Below are 9,853 nucleotides of genomic sequence, written 5' to 3' on the forward strand. Positions count from 1 at the left end.
ACTTGAAAAGGAAAACAAACAGAAAAAACCCAAACCAGTGGGCTATTAACAAGAGGGTTTAATGTTGACAATGGCACTTTGCAGTGGGAGTGTGATCTGCTTAATGTTCCAGAGCAGAGCAGCCCATCAATTCACATCCCTTTCCTTGGCAGAGGTGCCAACGCTTCCCCCAGAAGTTAAAGCCATGTGTCTCATTTCTGAGAGAGGCTTATTCACAAAAAGGGAGGAAAAATTCATTGTCTGATCCACAGAAGGAAAAAACACACAAAGGGATAAATTATGAGAATTAAGATGGGCAGGCAGATTTCTGCAACTCGTGTATGTAAAAATCTGATCCTGGTAGACTTGAGCTGTGTCATTTTAGATGCATTTCTCTAACCCACGTAAATATTTCTGTCAAAAAATCAAATCTGGAAAAGAAAGAAATTTCATTCTTCATCAAAGCTCTACAGTGATCTCGTTATTAAAAACAGAGGAGAAAGATATATCAGGAAGGCAAACAGTTGCAGCCACATAGTTGTTTTCAATAATCCAGTGAGTCACTACATAGAAAAGCCTTTCATTTCTCCCTGTGGTTCAGACAAAACAGTTTATTAAGATTTTGGTGAATTATTAAAAAAAAAAAAAAACCAAAAAAAAAGAAAGAGGAAAATGGTACCTCTTTATTTTAAAAACTGTTGCAATAAAAATTCAGATTATTCAAATTTATCAAGTGCATTTTATAAGGCAGTAAGCACAGCAATTTTATCCTCATACCACAAGATATTCCCTGGCTTTTCCATCTCACTCATAGTCCTATGTAAGGAGGCTGTTTACAAGCCATTGCTACAGCGAGAAAAAAATATTACAGAAATGAAAACTTGATCCAGCCAATGGTTGGATTTGTAATGAAAGACCTAAGTGGAAGGTAAACAGCAGCCTAATGTAATACTTTAAAGGCAATTCTTTAAAAGTGATGTATAGTAGATGCAAAGGGGATCTGTACTTCAGATCTTCACCCATGCAGAGGTGTGGAATAGAAGTTAATTGCATATGTAGCTATAATGCACACTGAGCAGCCAGAACAGACAAATACAAATATTTAAGATATTTCACTTTTTTTAAAATCACAAGGTTGTGAACTTGCATTTTGTTTTGGTTTCTTTTTCCCCAGGAAATTGGACAGGAGGCTGGCTGAAAGTGTACCAGTGCTCTACAGGGATTTCTTGTGCATTTTCAAGGAAGGATTTGCGGTGTTCTAGAATGTGCAAATATCGTTTGGGGCTTGTTTTGTTTTGTTTTTTATCTCAAATGCTTGCCAAGGAAATCGAACTGTACAAACATAATTAATAACATTTAACCTTAAATTCTGAGTCTTCATTAAGTCTTAATTTAAAAACCTTTGGAGGGAAGCTTGCAACCATTCCTGTTCATAAGGTTGGATGGAATTTGGGGCAGGTTTGATGGCAGAAGAGGGAAAGCACTGAAATGGGGAAAGCTCAGCAAACTGTGCTGAAGCCAGTTAGTGGTCAAGTGGTCGTGTCATGGATAATGGGACAAGATCTGGATTCAAGGTGCCTCTTGTGTGGTCAAAGCAGGCCATGGTGGACGTGGCTCTGGGCAGCCTGATCTGGTGGCAGGTGTCCGTGTTTGTGGGCTTGGGGTCAGATGGGCTCTCAGGCCCCTTCCAGCACAAACCATTCTGTGGCTAGGAATTTAAGAAGGCTGTGGGAGAACTGGATGGCTTGTGGGCTGAAAAAACAGGAGCTTTCCCTTTGTGTGAGAGTTACTACAAATCAGAACGGGGTTTTTTTCAGAATTATTGTTTAAAGAGTAACAAAAATTCCCCTGAAGCACAAAGAAGAGTACTCTGGGAACCTGAAAGAAGCCACCCAATTAGATGATAGAAAAAATATCTTATAAAGACAAAATTGCAGAAGCAGTCAATACAACACAAGCAAGTAATTGTATTTTATGTAACTAAAAGCTGGTCTCAAGAAACATTTTAGTGCATTACACCACCCCACAATGGGCCCAGTGCTGATGCTGGATTAACTGTCCCCGGTGAGTGGCTGAGCTCACGTCTCCCTGCCTACCTGGAGCTCGACTCTGCTCTGCCTCTGGGGTTATGATCTCATCTCTGAAGTGCTGCAAACACAGCTGAGCTCCACACTGCTCCCACTGTAGGTCCCACTTCTGGAAACGTGGAGCTGGGGATCTGGGCCACGCAGCACAGAATCTCTGCAGGAGATGGAGGAGGTGGGACACCCCCATGCCACTCTTTCTCCCCACAGATATTCACCACAGCTATCTTCAAAGGCCGTGGACTTGCAAAGAGCTGCTCGCCTGGCTGTGCATATATGGAGCCTGTATTTTTCCTTCTGCTTCTCCAGGTGGGAACTGAAAAGCTTGCACCTATAAAGAAGCACCCATCATTGTCCTGACATCAGTTTGAGGTGGGCTAGTAGGTATTTCCAAGGGTCTCAGCTGTTTGCAGGTGAGAAGTCATTTTTTCTTGCACAAGCTTTCTTCTTGCATGGGCTTTTGGCTGCTTGTCACGTATGAGGCTGTGCTGGCAGGCAAGAGGAGACCCAACTGAATATTTCTGTCACACCAAGTGTTTGTATTTGTTTCAGGGTGGCTCACTCTGTGCAGAGATGCCTGCTTCCAGCTTTGTGCACTCTGGCACGTGTTGCCTAATGGACCAGGACTTCTCGCTCAGCCCAGCTGACAAGGAGCATCTCTGTCACCACAGCTGACACACGCCTGCTTTGTTAAATGACATAAGGTGCTGCAGTGCAAGGCACAAGTTCTCCCATGCTTTCAGCTAAACAATTTACTGCTGTGCTGCATATACCCTTTGGTCCAGCAAGGGAGGACCCAGAGCTGGTCAGTGTCCCAGTGGCCAGCTCTGTCCCCCTTGACACTGCAAGGAGCAGTGGAAACAAAGTGACATGTTGACCTAATGCCCTACCTGTAGGGCATTCATACCTACCCTGCCTGACAGCTCCCAAACTGCCTGCTGAGGTTCAGCCCCATGAGGCATTTTCTGCTCTGCTACGTCCCAGCTTCTCCAGTCCTCCTGCCTCTGCACCATCCTGGCTGTAGGCAAAGCCAGGGCTTTGGAATGTGTGTTTCTGGCTGAAAACTGAGGTCTTTTCTGCACATCAAATGCTCATCAGCGACTGGGAACACAACCAAGGAGGTTGTGGAGGAGAGGAGGAAGCCACACTTGATCCCACAGAAACCACAAACCTAATTTCACACCAAAGGCAATTAGCCAGCACGCATTTGGTTAGGGTGGCTGTGCTACTTTGTAAAACGTGACCTTTTAATAAGCTGGAGTGGTGGATCTGAGTTTCAGCCAGTCCACACTGGCAAAAGAAAACCACCAGCAGTTAAATATCATCAGGAGAGGGAAGCAGTTGTGAAGTGGCCCTCAAAACCATCTCTGTGCACTTCCAAGTCCTGCTTTGCACAACGGGATCACGTCCCTGACTCCATGCCATCACACTCATCCTCCCTCCTGAAGCCAGCAGGATGCTGCAGCATCCTTGGCTGGGCAGTGCTGACTCAGGCACAGAGTCCTGTGCCTGCTGCCTGGCACTGCTGTCCCCCAGATATTTCACCACTAGATATAAAAATCCCCGAGTCAGGCGCTTGCGGCTGCGCTCACTGCAAGGAGAAGCAGTAAAAGGCTGATTTATGCTCTGAACCACAAAAGCCTTTTATTGCTGCTTTTTTACTTGAATGTAACTCTCTTGCCCTTAAATGTGTAATCCCTTTCTAACAGTCTTGTGGAAGTGGCAGGGCTCTCCACGGGTTAAAGGCAGTATTTTTCAAGAGGATCAAGTTGTCCACCAGGTCCCCGAAGCCCCTCTTGCCCTGGCACAGCCAGTCCTCCTGTCAGCAAGGGAGGAGAGCAGCAGTAAGCTATGTGCTGCCGGCATGGTCCACCACATACCCCCAGCCCTCAGCTTCCTGGGGTTGTTGGAGAGTTATTCCATCACTTGGAGTATTCCCGACAGTCTTGGGCACTGCTGCTCCTTCAGGGGAGAATAAAACCCCAAGCTGATCTAATAGCAACAGGGATTTAGGAATTTGGCTCCAGGCAGCATATGCATTTAAAGAATTATTTCTTAATTTTTATTAATTACTATTAGTCATTTATGGCCCCTTTAAATTCAACTTCTCAAGAAAAATATTGCTTTAGGGAAAAAAAAAAAAAACCAGTCATTAAATGAACAATTAGCAAAAGCTACAGCTGCACCATAAGAGAGAAATACTGGAGTAGGGGGGAGGAATATTTCAAATTGACTGGGAGATGCAAGTTGTTGAATGGATGGAAAGCCAGCCGAGATCCTAAGGAAAGGGTGATGCTGGAGAGGGGCAAAAGTACACAGTGTGGCATTGCTAGGTTCATTGTCAGGCCTGCTGGTAATTACGTGAACCCAGGGTCCTCATGAAACAGGAAAGCTGGACAGGACAGAACGCACGTCAAACCAATATGATTAATGCAACGTTCTCTGTTTATTCGAGAGGAGATGGCAGCTTATATACACTTCTATACAGTTTACAGTTTACAAAGGCACATTCATTGGCAAGCGAACATTGTGTGTCTTTTTCTTAAGGTGACCTAAACCTCACACTATAAACCTATACTGCTTCACACCCAGACAGCCCAGTGCTTCCCATCACACCTTAATACAATTTCTAACTGCACCACAAGCTCTTAATTTCTAACTGCGCCAGAGGCTGGAAAGCCTCACAAGGCCCAGATCTGAGGCCTAGGCTGGAGTAGCTCAAATCTCATTCCAAACATAAATCATGCCCTCTCTGTCTCAGAAATGCTGCAACAATTAGGTGCTTTATTAATGATTTGGAAGCAATAAGAATTAATTGCAACAGAAAATGATGGTACATTGGGAAGAGCTGAAAGCAGAGGTGAGAGCAGAAGAAAGAACAGCGAGAGAGGCAGGGAGGGCTGAGGGGTGTAAGAGGGATTTGATTTCATTCAGGCTCTGGGGGCTTTTCTACAGTTTCCCCTAGTAAAAGAGCACCAATAATGTCTGTGGACAAGGAAGGGGCCCAAGAGGTCAGACAGGAGGGTTTGGTTTGAAGCAGGAACCATGGAGACCCTTCCTGTCCCGCTCAAGAGAGGAACAGAGACTTGCCTGAGGTGTGAGGCAGGCAGAGTCCCTGCGCAACAAAACTGATCAGCGTGGAGGGGCAGCTGACTTCAGAAGATCCCAGACTGTATAGCAGGGCGTGTTTAAAAGAAAACACTAAACAGACAATACATTGTTCTGCCTGCTTTGCAGTCTAACTGAAGGAAGGGGGAAAACAAAGCCCAGATTAATGTAGAAATTGCATTTAATGGTCATCTTGAGAAGCCATAGGACAAAAGCTGCCCCAAGTTGTTAAGGAGGAAACCCTCTGCCCACCGGATGCCAGTGTTGCCCAACATTAAATCACATGGAGAAAACTCCTCTGGCAAGAGAATATTTGGTGCTTAAAGACACCCAGCCCTCCAGCTACCCAAACACCACCACATTCAAAAGCGCACTTGCAACTTACTTGGTGGCACAGTTAAATTTATTTGCAACTCATCATTCTGGAGGTAGGCAAAGGTGACAAAGCCAAGGACGAAGCACTGTGTAAAATTTTACTTTTACTGAGCGGACCCTAAAGAAGCCCAAGCAGAGCTTTATTTTCTGGCTCCTCGGGCTGACAGTCTCCATTAACCATTGGTTAATACTGCAGCGTCAGAGCAAACCCAGAGTCGCAGCCCTGTGCTGTTAGAAAGTGTCCTTCATCCCAGCAAGGGACCTTGGGGTGAGAACATTTTGCATGAAGAGCCACTGGTGTAAGAGCTGAGCCTCTCAGCTCTGCATTGCAGTCAGCGTGTCGTGTGCCATCCCTCCACGCCACAAATAAATCTACAATTTCTCAGCTGGGAGCCTTTGGAAGCCACATACTAATATGCTTATATGGGAAGAGAGACCAGACAAGGTTCAAATAAAGAGCTCATGTAATAAATAAACATGAGGTCAGTATGGGAACAGCAATAATTGCTTTGTATGACAAGATTTGCGTAGCAAACATTCGTGATTAATGTACAGCCAGTGTCAGGTAAGGAGCCTTCACTATGATTGTTCCGTCTGCACCTTCCAATCTAGAAGGTACAGCAACTCCAGCCAGAGCAATTAGTCACTGTTTACTGAGAGGCAGATCGAGCAAAATTTTTCTAGTTCAATATTTGAGCGAGTTTCGCCTCAGAGCCTCTCGCTGGATCCATTTCTGCGCCAGGCAGGGATCACACTTCTTTCCTGGGGGTGGCAAGGAGGGATGATCAGCAGTGCTGCTAATCTGCTCAGCAAGGGCACGGGCTGGCTCCCAGCCTCTCCTGCTGGCCTCTCCCAGGTGGTGTTCTCAGGGAAAACCTAAGAAAGAGGCTGAAGACCCTGCATGTCAGGGCTCTGCTTCCTGGCTGCCTTTTCTTTCACCTGCCTCTGCCTGCCAGTTCCACGGCCCCTTGGCCACCGCTGATGCAGGCAGTGGGATGCAGCACTGAGGGCAACACTACCTCCTTCTTTACAGCCTCCTTTCTGCAAAGCTTGCCTAATAAGTTCCAGCAGTTTGGCTGGAGGGACTGTGGTTATTCCTCTGAGGGTAATTCCTATGGGAAAACCATTCCATTGTAGCTGGTTGGAGGCAAGGAACTTGCTGCTGCAGTCTTCCACCTTAACTGCTTGGGGGTGCCAGGTAAAGCTGTTAGCATCACTGGGAAGTCACTCCAGGAAGTACTGCACAGAACAGCTGGACAGGCATAAGGAGAGTTCCTTCATGTTGGTGAGATCCAGAAGTGCTGGATCAGAGTAAGCAGGCCTCAAAACCTAGGGCATGCATTTTGGGGACATGAAGGGAAGAATTGAAGGTATTTTTCTCTTGTGCACTCGCAGAATTCAGTTATGACTGATGATGCCAATCAGCTCCTCAAGAGTGATAAATGGCAGCTGCTGTCTCCCACCTGTGATGAGATGTTGAGATTTTCAGTCTCTGTCTTTCCAAGACAAGTCTTGATGAGACACTGTTCCCCAGGATCTGTTAGGGGGGATGTCTGTGTTGGCATTTCACCCTTGTGCTGGGGTGGCTGGTGGTGAGGGGGCGTACGGGGCTGATGCTTGCAGGACCCTGGCACTGCAGCTGTCCCCAGAGCATCCAGGAGGTGCCACCAGGCTGGCAGGGGACATCAGGATGGGGAGTGCATTGGTGGGAGATGCCATTACACCTCTGTGCCCCTCAGACCTGCAGGCAGGCTGGAAAATGTGGCTCTCATCAGCTACTTCAGTGCCAAGTCCACCCAGCAGCACAGTGAAGAGTGATCTCCGAGGTGCTGCCGACCCGCCCTACTGCCCTGAAAACCTCTCTCCCTCCTTTGCAGCCCTTCCACCCTAAAGGTCCCCACCTGCCTGGGCTGGGCGCTGGGAAGCCCTGCACTCACCTTGGTGCTGAGAGCGCAGCTGGGGCGCTCTGGGCCATGTGCACCACGGCAAGGCTGGGTGAGCCCTCCGGAGCCGCCGGCGGTGCCTCGCCATGAAGAGGAAGAAGGGCAGAAGCACGCGCCAGGAGGACCTGAAGCGGACGCTCTTCCCAAAGCGCTTCCCCCTCCTGTCCCGGAGCCTGGAGCGTGCCCTCATGGACCTGCGGAGCGCGCAGTGAGGCCTTTGGATGGGATATGGAAGAGCATCGTGGTGCTGGGCCCCCAGGTTGATGTGGGAGAGCTCCCTTGGATGGAATGTTGGGGTGGGTGGCGGTGACGGCACTGGGCCATGGGGACACGAGGGTCCCAAACTGAGCAGGACGGGCCAGGCATCCCCATTTCCCCATTGTTCCTGAATTCCAGAGCCTGGGAGATTTGACTTTTGGCTTTTGCAAGCTGGAGTGAGGAGCCCTTCCCCTCAGGAATTCATCCCTCCTGCACTGCTGAGGATCACCCTGGTTGTTTTTCAAGCAATATCCTTAATAATTATTATTTTTTAAAATATCCCCAGTCTCCTTTTTCATGCTGTGAAGACAGGGATCAGGGAGATCTCAGTCCTGGGAATTGGGGTTGCTCAGCTGTTCCCCATCTTTAGGGCCTTGTGCTGCCAGCTTCTCCTGGGAATGCTGCCATGCAGCAGGAGAATCTCCCTGGAGGTGCCTTGCCCTTGCCCTGCTCACTCCGTCCTCAAACCCAATTGATCCCCTTTGCAAGCCCTGTGGATTTGATGCTCCCAACTCCCTCCTCTTCCTCTTTTTTTGTCCTGATGGCAAGTGAAAGGGACAGGAGGGGAATGGTGACTCTCAAAAGCTGCCAGACCTTCAGCTGCATGTCATAAACCCATTCCTTTCTCTATAATTCACACCATGCTGCTTTTCATTCCTCATCCTTTTTAGTGTGAGTAGTTACTCCTTTTTCCCACTTTAATACAATTGTACCACACTTCTCCTTTCCCATATCCCAGGAAGCTGCTCACCCATTACATGGCTTTAAATGGAGTAATTGCAAGATTAGGTTCCTTTGGCCAGGCCATTAAAAAATGCCATTACAGAGGAACTGCAGGAGAGTGCCTGGAAAATCAAGCTTTGAGGGTGAAAGCTCTGCAGGCATATTTTTATTGCTATTGACCACCCCAGGGCCTCTGGGAGAAGGGAGCCAAGAGCATTTCTGGGGTTTTTGTCCTCTGAGGAAGGAGAGAAGGCAGGAGTGGCTCCATGTGGGGTGGGTGGGATCAGCTGGGATCTAGGTTGTTGTCTTCACTGAGAATTAAAAATAAACATTGTCAGCCCTGGGAGGCAGAGCTGGAGTGCTTGTCCAGCTCCTTGGGACAGCAGGGCCAGGGAGCTCCTGGGGAGCTGTGGAGCTGAGGAAGGGCCTGGAGCAGGAAAGGCTGAGGGAGCTGCGGCTGAGGAGATGCTGAGAGGGGCCCTCAGGCCTGGGTGACCCTGTTGTGACCCTGAGTGTCCCTGGGTGTCCCTGAGTGTCCCTGTCCATCCCTGTCCGTCCCTGTGTGCAGGAGGGCAGAGCAGCCCCAGGCCCTGCTACAGGCCCAGCAATGGCCCCAGAGCCCCGGGCAGGGCTGAGCCCGGCAATTCCCTGCCCAGGAGGCAGAACTTCCCTGTGGGCACTGGAGCAGAGCCCAGAGAGGCTGTGGGTCCTCCCTGGCTGGGGATATTCCAGAGCCCTGTGCACACCCCGCTGTGCCCTGTGCTCGGGATGGCCCTGGGGTGGCACCAGCTGAGCCTCTGTGCTCCCTTAGCCCTGCCCCACTCCGGGATTCTGGGATTCATCCCCCCACATGAGTTTTTTGGGTGACCCCCGGGTGAAGGTGTTCCCGAGCTCTCTCTGGGTTTCATTCAGCAGCAAATCATTTTGCCACATTCTCCAGTGGTGTCACCGAGGCCGTCACTTGCCGGGTCACAGATGGCTCCTGACTGTCCTTGCTCCCTCTCTGGGCTGGGGATGGAAAGTTCCTGGGTGAGCTGAAGGGGAGGATCCCTCTCTGTGCCATCAGCAGGTGCTGGCCGTGACCTCCCAGCACTTGGGCCTTGTCACCGTCACCCCTCTGCTTTATCCTGAGCCTCTCCTCAGGTGGAGCCCGGCTGTGGTGGCACCCCCAGAGCGGGGAGGGACATAAAGGACAGCAGAGCCACCTGTGAGCCAGGGCAGGGCTGATAAGGAGCTGGTTTGGGAGGAGTGACTTGGAATGCTGCATGTAAATGTGGGAGTGCAGAGTCCCAGCTAAGATGTGGGCGGGTGAGATAACAAAGGGTCAGGAGGGCTGATCCCGGGAATATTTCCTGAGAGCAGCTGTGTTCAAAGCTGGCTGCA

The 9,853-nt window shown here is 49.2% G+C and overlaps 1 long non-coding RNA gene across 2 annotated transcripts in view; it reads left to right on the top strand.

Annotated features, from left to right (window-relative positions):
* Positions 1 to 9,853, top strand: part of LOC140680592 (uncharacterized) — a 402,733-nt gene that overhangs the window by 172,730 nt on the left and 220,150 nt on the right. The window lies entirely within an intron of this gene.

Source organism: Taeniopygia guttata, chromosome 25 (genome assembly GCF_048771995.1).
Source record: "Taeniopygia guttata chromosome 25, bTaeGut7.mat, whole genome shotgun sequence".
Lineage (NCBI taxonomy): Eukaryota > Metazoa > Chordata > Aves > Passeriformes > Estrildidae > Taeniopygia > Taeniopygia guttata.